General features: G+C 40.6%; 1 protein-coding gene across 2 annotated transcripts in view; it reads right to left on the bottom strand.

Annotated features, from left to right (window-relative positions):
- pdgfrb (platelet-derived growth factor receptor, beta polypeptide) overlaps window positions 1–7,554 on the bottom strand; it is a 34,319-nt gene extending 26,765 nt beyond the window's left edge. The window contains exon 1 of one of the 2 annotated variants that reach the window (XM_088009626.1): window positions 6,207–7,554. The gene's annotated coding sequence lies outside the window, so the exon portion shown is untranslated. The remainder of the gene's footprint in view (window positions 1–6,206) is intronic. The other variant, XM_014972809.2, reaches the window with a different exon arrangement.
- Window positions 7,555–13,106: the final 5,552 nt, after the last annotated feature.

The raw sequence follows: 13,106 nt of genomic DNA, 5'->3' as shown, positions 1-13,106 counted from the left end.
GGTACAACATGAGAAAACATGATACTTTACCAGACACTGACTGGATCATTGATATATTACCTCAGTTTAAAATTCTTTTTCTCATTTGGATAAAAAATATAACATTGTTTTATTTTTTGTTTTTGTGTGTGTCAGCTCTGTTTCTAGCCTCCAGTGTTGCCTTGGGGAGATAAGTGCCTGCAGCAACAGCCACGTTCAACTCTATGGTGATAACAATGTTTTTTTCTACAATCTGATGCTGGGTAGGTAGTGTTTCTGGTAAAAACATTTGCTTGCTGTGGTCAAAAACATGCAAATATAGTAATGACGCATGAAAAACGTAAACCAAAGGGAAACCAGAATAACAAAATCTTGGCTTTACTGCACAGTCCAGGCCAAAAGAAATGAAGAGACAGGTGCTAACGCTCCTTGGGTTCAGTCCAAGCCAAAATAGCATAGCCGTTCTTCTTTCACAGAGTACAGTTATGTAGTTGCTTTTCCATCATTTTAGAACCAAAAACACACAAGTTGTGCCCCTTTGGAACATTTTCTGCCAAGTTTCAAATATTTTTGGGATGGAATGAGGCCAAAGAGGGGTCTCCGTTTGTTTTGACAGTATCAGTCTGACGGAAATGGCTGGTTGGAGATTTGTGACTGAGTTGCACTGACCCCGATTTAGATCCAAGTTACACAGCTGGACACTGAACTCCAAAAGGATCTGTTCGTGGCAAAAAAATTTGCCTGTATGTTGTAACTTAAGTGGCTGACGCTGCAGTGTGGCCCTGTCAGGTTTGCATTATCAGCACTTAAGGAAAAAGATCTACTGTTATTCCATTTTCATAATGCTATTTTCTTTTTGGTTTAATGTTTGGGTACAGAGCATGTGAGGTCCAATTTCACAAACCAAAGTGACTCTGTAGTCATGGCTAAGCAGCACATGTTTAGGAAACTGCTGATTTTGGTTTGCTCCCCTTTCAAACAGACTTGTAAATGCTGTTTGTAGTGGCAGTGGGGGGATGTTACGGGCTTTCTGCTGCAGAATGGCAGCTTCAGATGTGGCAGCTCTTAGATATCAGCTTAATGATCTCGATTTGAGTCATTCTATAACTTAAATGAAAGAATAAAGGGATAAAAAAAATAATAAACTCAATTACCTCTTTTCTATTCATTAAAATGTGGGTTTGCTACTGGAGTGGAATTGAGGTGTCTTTAGTGGTCAATTAAAAAAAAAATGTGTTTGTAAGAAATTAAATGTTACACACCAGACTGGGGTATGAATTTTTTGACATAAAAGGTACAAACTCCTTCCCAGCTTATAGGTTTTTCATTGATTATATCCAGACAATAAGACCCCTAAACATCATGAGAAGTGAAGTCCCCTTACTCAACTTGCAGTCACCCTGTACCCACACCCACCAAAGAAACAGAAACAGCTGAATACGATTAGAAATGACTGGCTTTAAGTTCCACTTAGACACTCTAAAAGAGAGAACTGGTTTCACAAGAAAAAGAAAATCTCAAATAGGTAGTGCAATTTATGTAATTGTGGTAAAAAAAATAGCTGAAGTTTGTGATTTTCTATTGTATTTCTTAGTGAGGATGGAGGTAAAACAACTCAGCAAAATCCAATTTGTGTTTTATGCTGTTCGGAAAGTGCTTGTCTTATAAAAGCAGTGCGTTGTTTTTCTTTGTCCTCTTTCCCCGTTGCTCTGCATCACCAACTCCAAAATGTTTTTGTTGGCCAGAAAATCCCCAAAGAGATTTCAGAGAAAGAAAAGAGTCTGACGGACAACAATGCTTCCTGTCTCGTTCTTCATGTACTGGATTTAGAGGAAAGCTCGATGTTTGCATGATGTTAAAACTACACAAGGTTGGCAATTTCTTCTCAAATACCAGTAAGAGGAAACAGCTGTTTTCTTCAGAAAACTTGCTTTTGCTTTTTTAGATGTTTCCTCATCAAAACCAGAGCAAAGCCGATTTCTGTCTTGTGCATCTCTGTCACAGATGGGCGTTTATTATGGTGCAGACTCACATCTACTCATATACGTCACATACTAACCTATGCAACATCATGTGAATCTGAATTTTTAATAAAAAAAAAAAGAGGTCCTACACCAATGTTTTATTTTTAAATAGAATGATCAAAAGTTCTCCATATTTGAAAATTAAACGCAGTCACTCATGCTAAGAAAATATGTTACATTATTCCAGCTTTCATTATAATTTAAAACAATTATTTCACTAACAAGGACCACGCCACAAAGATATGGAGTTAAAATGAAGGAAGGGCCTAAGGGATGCATGGATGGGATGAGGGGATGAGTCAGTAGGGGAGATGTGCGAATGGAGCCTTGGGAGCAGGAGTTAATGGGAGCAGAGAACAAGGTGGGGATGAAGGTGAGGGGATAAAGGGAAAAGAGGGAGAGGGGATGCTGAGGCGAGGGAGAGGAAGGGCGGGTTTCAAAAGCATGCAACAGACGTGGACCATCGGGTGAATTGAGTTTATATAGACAGCTGCGTAATTAAAGGGGTAGTTGAGGCGTGGTCCTTCTCCCAAATCAGAGGTAGCATATTAACTCCATTTTATTAACAGACTTTTTTCTCTTTACCTTTAGTAATGATGTGTCACAACATTTTGAGCTCAAAAATGGTGTGACTTACAGTGAGTATGTTATTTATTTCTGTATTGATTCCTGCTGAAATGTCACTCGCCCAGGAAGAAGCCGTGATTCTAAAATACATTTTTAAAAAAGCCACTTTGCAGTTTTTAAACTGCAACTTTAGTTTAGTTTTAAACTGATAGATCTTTGCCTATCAGGGACAAAGATCTCAGTTTTTTGTGCACATTGTTTGTTCTCAAAAAGCAAGTATGAAGCCCTAGAATATCATCCCAACTGTGAAGTATGGGAGGGTAGTTTCATGCTGTGTGCACAAAGTTGCACGCTGTGTGGGCATCTCACTGTAGGAGGAACTGCTACACTGCACAAGATGGGTGGCATTCTGAGGAAGAAATGTGGAGCGGCTGAAGCAATATCTGAAGATATCAGATATTGCTGATATCCGATATCATATATATAATATAACGGATATATATATGATATAACGGATGGTCACTGTCCATCCGTTGCATGGACAGTGACCGTAAACCAGGGGTCACCGGCAGGTCGACTTTGAAAGCCAGCAGCTCCAAAAACTGATAAATTCAATCCCATCTGACACTTGTGGACAAATGTCCCTTATAATTCTGGGCTTTGACAAATGATGTCTAAAACAGGAAATGCGTTTCTGATGTCTTGTCAGGCAGTATGGAAAAAAAAATGTTGCATCGTTTCATACATTGTAAGTAAACATTTGCTCAAAGGATTTTGTGTCTATTTCTTCTCAAACAACAGTGTCATAGCAAAAGAAGGGAAAGGAAGATGTAGTGAAATAAAGGCTTCCTCAAAGACTGAACTTCCTGACTGAAGATGAAATGCAGCTGCCTGTCAGCTTCCCCTGAGTTAGTGAGGTGGAGGGGGTGGTGTGGGTGGGGGGAAGCCAGATGGACAGTACAAGATTGCTGCAACCCAAAGCACTATTCATTACACTTATTCAAGTTTATCGTTTGATAGGGTCACAGAGAACCAACCACTCAGCTGAAAAATATGAAAGTTGAATCACAGCCTCCGTCATGCAGCTGACCACAAGGCTATGAGTCACAGCAAACTCATCAATCAATGCACTGATAAGCATGTGATAAGATGTCAGCTATAAAAATGTTTCCAAACTCAATATTTCATCCAGATATGAAAAGCATGACAGCGGTTTTCATATCCCGGCTGTTCAGCAGCTGCGTGCTCGGCTCTCAGAGCGATGGATAAATCACTGCAGGACAGAACGGGATCGGTATGTGTTTTAGACACTCCATGCGGAGCTCGAACCTTTACATGTCGACGCTGCGGAACACATGTGAGCCCTAAGAGAGCGCGGACATGTTTTCTGTATGGTCCTAATGCGAAGCACATTTTCTTACCGCGGATGGCATGCAGAAAGCCAGGAGAGTCAGGAAACAGCTGATGACTAAGGATTAGATCCAGGCCAAGGGGAGGAATGGGGTCGACTGTGCTGTGCAGCATCAGGGCCAGCAGAGGAGCTGTGCTGCATACCAGCGACTTGACGCAGTGGACGGAAAATCCCCGCTGTCCATGAGAGATGTATAACTTTACAACATTTTTTGAAAACCCGATATGAAGATGTGCCAGAGGAATAAGTTGTTCTGACATGCATTACAGTCTCAGACTGCTTTGGGTTAACCTACGACATGAATGCTGTTTTCCAAAGGTTTCTCTATAGAACAGATTTGGACAGCAGACTGGGACATCTACATTGTCTGACTACGTTTAAAAACTCCTTCAAATAACAGGCGGGGCGAGCTCTTTGAAAACACACATTTAATTAAAGCCACTCAGTTCAAAAAGTACACTGCCCTGTTTCCAGAGGATGGATGCGCTGTTAGTCAGACCAACAAGTTCAGGTGCAAAGCACGTGGCGGTCAAATGGAGAAGACATGAAGGAAACATGTCTTGGCCGTTAAACAGCATCACCGTAACGTCCCGCTGAGCTACAGACTCAGTTCCAGGATCAAGGGTACACTTCATTTAGACATGAATCAATGGTAAGTCAATACCCCAGATTTAGTCCTTCATCTAGCACCTTTTGTTTTGACCACATTTAGGCAGAACTGGTTTGGGCGAACGACTTAATTAATGTACTTCACACAATTAACCAAACATTTAAAAGGATAAAAAAAAAGTTTGTAAAGCATGCAGGAATGTCAGAAAGCAGTGGCTGTGTCTTTTTATTCAAGAGCTAAAGATGAATAACGGTTAAAAGGATGCCATATTTACATATTTGTACAGTAAAAGTTCTTGCCCTGAACTCCGCAACCCTTTCAAAAACTTCTGAATCCAGCCTCAACCCAATTGGCAAACATTATCATCTTGTTTTTATTCAATCTGTTTGTTGTGTGACTTTTTTTAACGTGAAACAGAATTTCCAACAGAACTGTTCACTTTAACGCACCAGCAGCGCATTACAATCTCTGAATAATCTCACTGAATCACCCTAAAAGCACCGAGATGACACAGCACTGAGAGGACGTCTCTCAGACAAGAAACGTGGACTCATTTGCATTCACTGAAAAGGAGCCTGGCAGCTAAAACAATAAATGTCTACAAAACCCGTCACGGCGACACTTAAAAGACTTCATTATGCTTTTGATTGTGGCTTAACCATGCTGAGATTTAAACTAACGATAAAGAATTTGATTGAGAAGCTGGAAAAGTTTTAAAGTTCTGACAAATGAACGACAGATCTTTAGCCTTGACATCAGTGGACACATCAGACTTAGAAGTATTTTGAGTCAGAAAAAGCTCAAAGGGAACTCATTCCTGGCAGTAAAACTCTTCTCCTCAGATAAACGCCAAGAGATTGTTCAACAGATTGCCCACTGACCCGCTCACTGGTTCACTGGAGATCTTTGAAAACAAGGGTGAAGCTGTGTTCAATTAAAGCTCGGCATGTTTCATCACTGCAAAAAGGAATGCATTTGTAGTTAAAGAGGATGCTGGAGACAGTGACGGACGCTGGGTCCGATTTCGATGCACAGCCAGGAGGTATGCAGAGAACATCGATTCTCTCAGCAGCGTTCAGTGGGAAGCATTGTTGGTTCACTTCGGGTGACTGAAGAGGGTCGTATAAACAGGCTCTTTAGCAAGTGAAACACAAAGTGGAGGGCATGCAAACAGGTTGTAAAGCCTACGATGTGTGTGTCTGTGTGTCACCAGTATGTCTTGTCAAACGTTTTCTCTCAGCGGGAAGATAAACTCTGCCGAAGAAGAGATGTGTGTGTGTGTGTGTGTGTGTGTGTGTGTGTGTGTGTGTGTGCGCAGAGATGCAAGCCCATCAACATGTTGATGTTTGAACAGGTTGCTCATATTTTCATGCTTGTGTGTACACACTGAAGCATGCGGGTAACAGACACCCCCTATTAGAGTCAGAAAAACATCAGGTATCACGCAACAAAATGGGTAAAGAAGTTGTCCTTAGTCCTTTTTAAATCTGATTAGATTAAAGAAGTCAAGAAGCCCAGATGTCTCTCCATGTCAGACATCTGTGAAATCACATCTGAACAACTTTGTTCTGCCAACATCTGCCCAAGAGCCTTGACCAGCCAATAAGAAACTCACCTTACCTTCAGAGCGCTCCTGCAGACGCGAATGAGTCTTCCCTCTCTGACCCCTCTCCTCCCCCCAAAAAAAAGCCGGCCAGCGAAGGGAAATGAGAGGAGAGTTCTCCAGCTGTAGTCCCTCCAGGGTCCACAGCTTCAAATGTCCGGTTCTCTCAGATGTTCTGAAGTTTCTCTCTGCTGTCCCAGGAGTCCGTTGGGAGGAGGTACCGCTCTGAGAATGGCTGTTTGTTTAGTCAAATCACAGCAACATGGGGGTCTCTTCTCTCTCTGTCTCTTTCTTTCTCTCTCTCCTCTCCTCTCTCACTGAACAGTCTAACACTTTGAAAGAGTGGTGTAAGTATGGAAAAAAAAAGGAAAAAAGTTCCCACTGGAAACATGCAACACACACACTCCTTCCCTGACAGCCTCACAGAGAGAGAGCAGAGCAGAGGAGTCAGTGGTCCGGCCCTCAGCGAGCAGAGAGAGAGAGAGAGAAAGAGAGAGGTGGGGGGAGAGGAGAGAGAGAAAAGCAACAGAGGCAAGTTTCACGAAAATGAAAGAAGAGGCAGACAAAACTTCAAAAACACAGATCAGGTTCTGCTTGTTGTTCTTAGGTAGCAGCTCGGAGGTCCCCCGAGCCAGAGCGATTTGTTTATGAATGGAGAGGCGAGCCTGCTGGAGGTGAACTGAGACAGTCTCTAATGGCAACGGCCGATCTGGACTGCGTCTAACCCTGCCATAAAACAACAAACACAATGAGAAGGAAAGAGGACGAAGAGTGAGAGGTTGGGGCAGAGAAGAAGTGAAAAAAAAAAGAAAAAGTTTTTTGGCAGAGCTCTTGGTGCCCTGCTATGGAAACAAACAGTTGTGTCAGTTTCTCAGGAACAGGAGAGCGTTTATATAAGTACACAGCCAGGATGAGGTGTAGAAGCCAGTAAACACAACCTGATTTCAGCTTCTTCCTTTTTCTTTTTTTTTTTTTGGTAATTGTCTTTCATTAATTACATAAACTACCTCAGCACCTTGCTCTGTTCTCATCCTTTTTTTTTTTCTCCATACCCTTTCATCCTCTCCTCTCTTGCTCACAACACGTCCTAAATATTGGCTCTCCTCCTAATTTCATCCTTTCCCAGGGCAGGAGGGGCTTGGACCCCACTGTTGATGAAGGCTTTCTTTCCTCTAACAAGCAGGCAGAGTGAGGGGAGGAGGGAACAGGGCTAAATTGGACAGTAACATGTTGTCCTCTAATTGTGAGGGTAAATCTAAAAGCCCTGTTAGATGTAATTAGAGAACTCCGGTTATTTGATAGAAGGGGAGAAACACCACACAGGGCAGATCACCGTCTAATTTTACTCGTGTAATTAACACATCCTGTTAAAACAGCTGCCCTTGAGCTGCAGCCAAATTCTGGAATATCTTTGATAATATAAAGAGTTGAAATAACTAAAAAGATATATCTGCTTGGAACACATTTTTTTACTTGATGAACTGTATGATAAAAAAGATAGAAGTGTGGCAAAAATACCTACATTTCAAGACATCATTCCTCATCCATCCATCCATCGTTATTTATTTTGCATCTACAATTTTAAAGTGAGCTGCAAAAAAAAATGCATTTGTTTGTGGAATATTCACATCAGAAATCTATAGGAAGCCTGCAAACAGGACACAGAACTGTGACTTATTTGAATTTCATTATTATATACAATTTTAGCCTGCAGTTACCATGGAGTACAGCTGGCAAGACACAAAGGGTTCATCTATCGCTCTATATTTGGCCAAAGTGGTGAGTCCGGCCTTTAACAAGCTGGACCTCCAAATATTCTGCCAAAACAATGCTGAGTCTATCTGACTGAGTAAAGGGTGTGTCCTCTCACTGTTCAGCCCATCTGACGCCACAAATCAGCTCGAAGGCCGTTTACTGGTTACTTGGTATCTGGTTAAACTCAAGTTTAGATGATGTTTCTGAGATGCAACAGGGAGGATGAAGGACGTGAGGAGGAAGGAGCTGCAAGGTGCGATTCATGCTGAGGTCTGAACCTGGAACAAACCCTCTGACGGATGGAGATAAGAGACGACAACGACGGATGGAAAACTGTTTCGTCAGGAGTCCCATCAATTTTAGCTGATGATGGTAAAAAAAAAAAATTTGAACAAACGATGACATGGAAATTAAAACCAGAAAATGAGACATGAGAATTGGACACATTCTGAAGACAAAAATGAAACACAACATTTTCTGCATGTGACAAAATAAGACTATGACATTAATCCTATTTGTAAGATGTTCAGAAAAGCTTTATAGTTATTATCTTGACCACCGACTCTTGCAGTGTAAAGACTTTGCTTCTTGACATTTAGTACATTTTTTTACTGTAGTGTTAGTGTTTAGTTTCTGAAATCTGATCATTACAGTCCTTCTAGTTTAGATATTAGCAGGACTGATATGCATTATTTAACAACTCTTTACTTGAGTTAAATAAGCAGCACGGTAGTTCAAAAACACTTCATTCCAAGTAGAATACCGATATATAAATCAGCTTCAATATGCAGGACTATTATCAGTAATCTGCAAAATCTTCTTCTCTAACTGAAGTATGCAAATTTAAATATTTTGTTTTATGTTATTACTAACACCAACAAACATCTGTGGCCAAGAAGATGTTTAGTTTTAAAGATGCTTTTCTTTCATTTTAACGTCCTGCACTTAGTTCAGTTAATGCTCCCTTTTTGTAACCAAACTCTCTGTCAGGAATCAGGCTGTTTGCTTCTCTGCGGTTTGTGTTCTCCGTTTCTGAAGCGTTAGGTCTCCACTGGAGGGCGCAGTGGGACCGGAGCTGACCTTATTTTCTTCTTCTCCACTTCAGTCATTTAAGGTTGCCCTTGAGATGAAGACAAAACTATTCAGTGTGCTTCTGGGTCGCGCATCATTACCTTCTTCCAGGACAATAACCTTTTTATCAAATTTCCAACCTCGTCCTTCTCATCCACCATGAAATCTGTCCCTGCAACAATTCCACCCCCGAATGGCCACCACGTGAGAATCCATGCTTTCTCAAACATACATAAAAGAATCGAAGCAACACTCCAGGCATAACCCAGTGTTGCTCTATTCCGGTCCTCACTGCCTTACCATTTCTGTTGCAGGTCACCTGATTCAAATGATTGCATGATCTCTTTTGCATGCACTCTGGTGCTGCAGAAGCTTGTTAATCACCCACTTATTCAACTCAGGTGTGCAGCATAAGGGAAACACCTAAAACGTGCAGGACAGTGGCCCCTCAGAACCAGGACTGAGAACCACACCAGATGGTCCCCCCACTCCACTAACTGAGGCACCCAGGGTGTGTAGGGTTCTAAAACTTCTACAATACAAAGTTATCAGCATATACTGGGATGAAAATGTGAGCTTTTACACAAATCTGAACTCTAAGATACCTGAAATTATCAGACCTTTCCTGTAAGATTTCAAATGCCAAAATGGGTTGGGAGCCTGTAGCCCTAAACTAAAGCTTAAAATCTAATTGCATTCGCAGCTGTCACAGTAGAAACACAATATAAATCTTAGTCCAAAGTCGTTATTGCAAGTATTTCCTCTCCCTGCACTCTGCTCTTCTCAGCATTTTATCTCATGCTGTATTTTACAGCCATATGGTTAACAGAAAACATGTTTGGTCAGACTGCATACAGGGCCTTGAAAAGTATTTGTACTCAAACATTTTCACATTTTTGTCACATAAACCATGCGTTTCGGTTTATGGCCAACATGGAGAACTGCATTTAATTGGGATTATAGAAGGAAGAGGAAAAATGGTTTTCAAAAATGTTTACCAATAAAAATCTGAAAGCTGTAGTGTGTGCATCAGGTTCCCTCCACCAAAAACTATTTGGCATTGGCAGAAAGGATGGATGTTTTTAAGTAGTGAAACCCACATACACGATGCGGCTAATCAACCTATGAAAGCATTTTGACACAAATCTAGCAACATATAAAGTAAAAAAATAAAATAAAATGTTCTTAATTTTTCTGTATTTTTAGGAACTTAGTTGTAACAAACATGATGAAACCACCTCTGTTTGTCAAAACAAACAGAAATCCATAAACTAATTCCACTGTGACAAAGAGTGTTGAAATATCCGTTTTTATACTGTAAACCCCTGTGTATAATACTGTTTCAATCAGTTTGTGGGTTAGAGCACCACTTAGAGGAAGACTATGGAGAATTAAGAGCCAGGACTCTGACGGCAGATCTCTGTCTGACACATGTGAGCTCAGAAGTGAACAGAAGTCTGTCATTAGTTCTCCCTCAGTGAGCTTTAATGAGAAAAAACTATGCTCAACCTACACTGTTTAAACAGAACCTCTATACATGGACCATGGCCTGAAGTAAACACTAATTTAAGTAAGCAGAGAGTGTTCCTGCAACCCACCTCTGCTCTTCGTTTACAGGAAACATCAGAAGCCATTTAGGTGGTGTCTGGATATTAAAAGCTTGTGATTTTAGTGGCAGTTTCAGGATAGAAAAGCTCAGAATTGATATACTTCTTAGTGTGCATTAACATATTCCTTAGTGTATTCTTTGAGAGGTTAAACCACATTCAACTATTTTCAGGACAGTTGGTTTCTCTGGGCAGCAACCTTTAATGTATTTCCAGCTTTTGATGGTATGTTTTTGATGTTTATATTGCACTTAATGCTTGGGTCAGCAGCATTTCCGCCTCCATTAACATAACTTCGGTTCTTGTCAACAGATCGGACATTAATGTTTTCCTCCAAGAAAATGCCATGAATCTTTTATAAATGTTTGCTCCATTCAAATGTATGTAGGCTCCAAGCATAAACTATCAAGAAATGCTTTCTGCAGAATACAATGATGTCAGCTGAATGTAGAGAAATGTAAACAAAGCAGCAGGTGATATGCAGTGCATGAAAAAAGTACGTTTGGCTTTGCTAAAAAACATAATTCATCTCAACCTGGTCCTGGCTGTGTGAAGCTGACACCCCACTCACATCAAAAAATCCAGCAAATAGTCTGAATTGTTGGTGCTCCGTTTATGCAGGTTTGTGCAGTTAACATTTTCGTTTGTGCAGCTTTAGTTTCTGAGATATTAAAAGTTATTTTTTTAGGTCATCCAGAGTTCACCATCCTCCCATCTTGTTCCAAAACAAACCAAAGTGGGCTTGTTTGTTAGTGCTCCGTTTGTGCAGGTTTGTGCCGTTGAAACTGTTTGTGCAACTTTCATCTTTGAGATATTAAAAGTTATAATTTTGGCCGATGACGTATTTCCGTTTGAATTTATGCCACATAGATTGGTTCCGGGTCCTGCTTGCTCCTATTGTTTTTAGCCAAAGCTGCAAGATCTGTACCATGAAAAAGACTCAAAACTTAAAATATCTGTGAGCTACTGGTACAACAATCGAATTTTTTGGTGTGCTGTTGTGTAAAGTAATTAGCCAGTACCATCCAGTGCTTAGTTTTTTCATTTTCCTGCTGATATAAAGGCGACAGCGGACAGTAGCCAAAACTTAGCCACTACAGCTAACACACGGTTTGTAGCTGTCTGCTATTTCAAAGCTTGAGAATATTGAAGATCCAGCGTCAGAAACGGGAAGATGGAGGTTAAAAGTTAGCTGTAGTGCTTCGTTCACTGTAATAATTTGTTGGAGGAAAATAATGCTGGTGGAAATCCACTGCTACGGGAACAGGCTGAGAACAGAGGCAGCGATTCGGCACAAGGCAAGTCAATACGTGTGTTGATGCGTTGTGATATACGGAGTATGAAATTATTTTAGGCAACTCCTTAGCTTTTGTTTATATGACAATTAATATAAAATACATGCAGTCAGAGCGCCCCTCCGATACTGAGCACGGAATTTAAGAACAGCCGAGGGCAGCAGCGCTTCAGCCCTATCCAAACCACACAAGTAGTCAGATTAAGGTCCAAAACCTTCACTTTACAGTCGTTTAAGTGGCACCGATTTACATAAAAAAAACCCACAGAACAAATGGTACAAATCACGTTATTTCCCGAATCCCGAAAATATGACATCTACCTTTGCTGTTTCATAACTATAATCTATGTTAGAGTGAATTTTTCCACTTGGCTGCTATAATCTGTTCTGGCGTTACACAACGTAATTTCTCCTTTTTTCCCCTTTGAGATTCTGCTTAGAAAATGAGGTTATGAAGTTACATTCTCCCGCTGCTTTTTGTTTTTAAAATGGTAAATTTAGGTTTGCCTCGACTTTTATAAACTAATGCCTCTTATGTGTAACAGGTGGAACCACCAGGGGTCGCTTCCTCCACATTTTGAGCTCCCATAAAAGGGAAGCTGTCAGGCTGGTGGGCAATTGTGAATCTCCTCTGTGTTCGACCAGGTGTGTTGGCCCACACGTCCCACTGTTTGCGATCAGGTTTGTGTCAGTTTTTTTTTTGTTGTAAAGAAAAAACTCTTTTAATTTGATTATATTTAGTCAGTGTTTGTGTGATGTTTTTATATAGGGCCACACTTTATGTTTTGAGCTGACGATTCCTACCTGGGTGTGTGGTTGGTCGACGCTGCAGGTAGGCTTTGTATATTTTTTAACTGGATTGAATTGAATGGTTTTATTGCAAAGATTTAATAGGCGTTTGGTAATTTTTTATTTTTGTTTTTTGCAGTTGTCGCTGCACCCTGCTGTTCTTTTAGTTTGATTTTCTTTTTCCATTGTTTTTCATTTATTTTTGTTTATCTATTGTTCTTTGCAAATACACATCCTCTTATTTTGTAATAATATTGTCTCTTTTATACTGGTTGTTTTTATTGCACTATAAGTGGTCGTAACATATGCATCATTTTTTGTATTACTGTAGGTACAGATATTAGGTGAACATTGTGCTTTGCCTGCTAGAAGTTTAAATTAATTTCAGCTGCACAC

This window comes from Poecilia mexicana, unplaced genomic scaffold (assembly GCF_051168715.1).
Source record: "Poecilia mexicana isolate PSO_F unplaced genomic scaffold, ASM5116871v1 scaffold_10, whole genome shotgun sequence".
Taxonomy (NCBI): Eukaryota; Metazoa; Chordata; class Actinopteri; order Cyprinodontiformes; family Poeciliidae; genus Poecilia; species Poecilia mexicana.
Note: the sequence above shows the minus strand (reverse complement) of the source record. Positions and strands in the feature narration are given on the sequence as shown.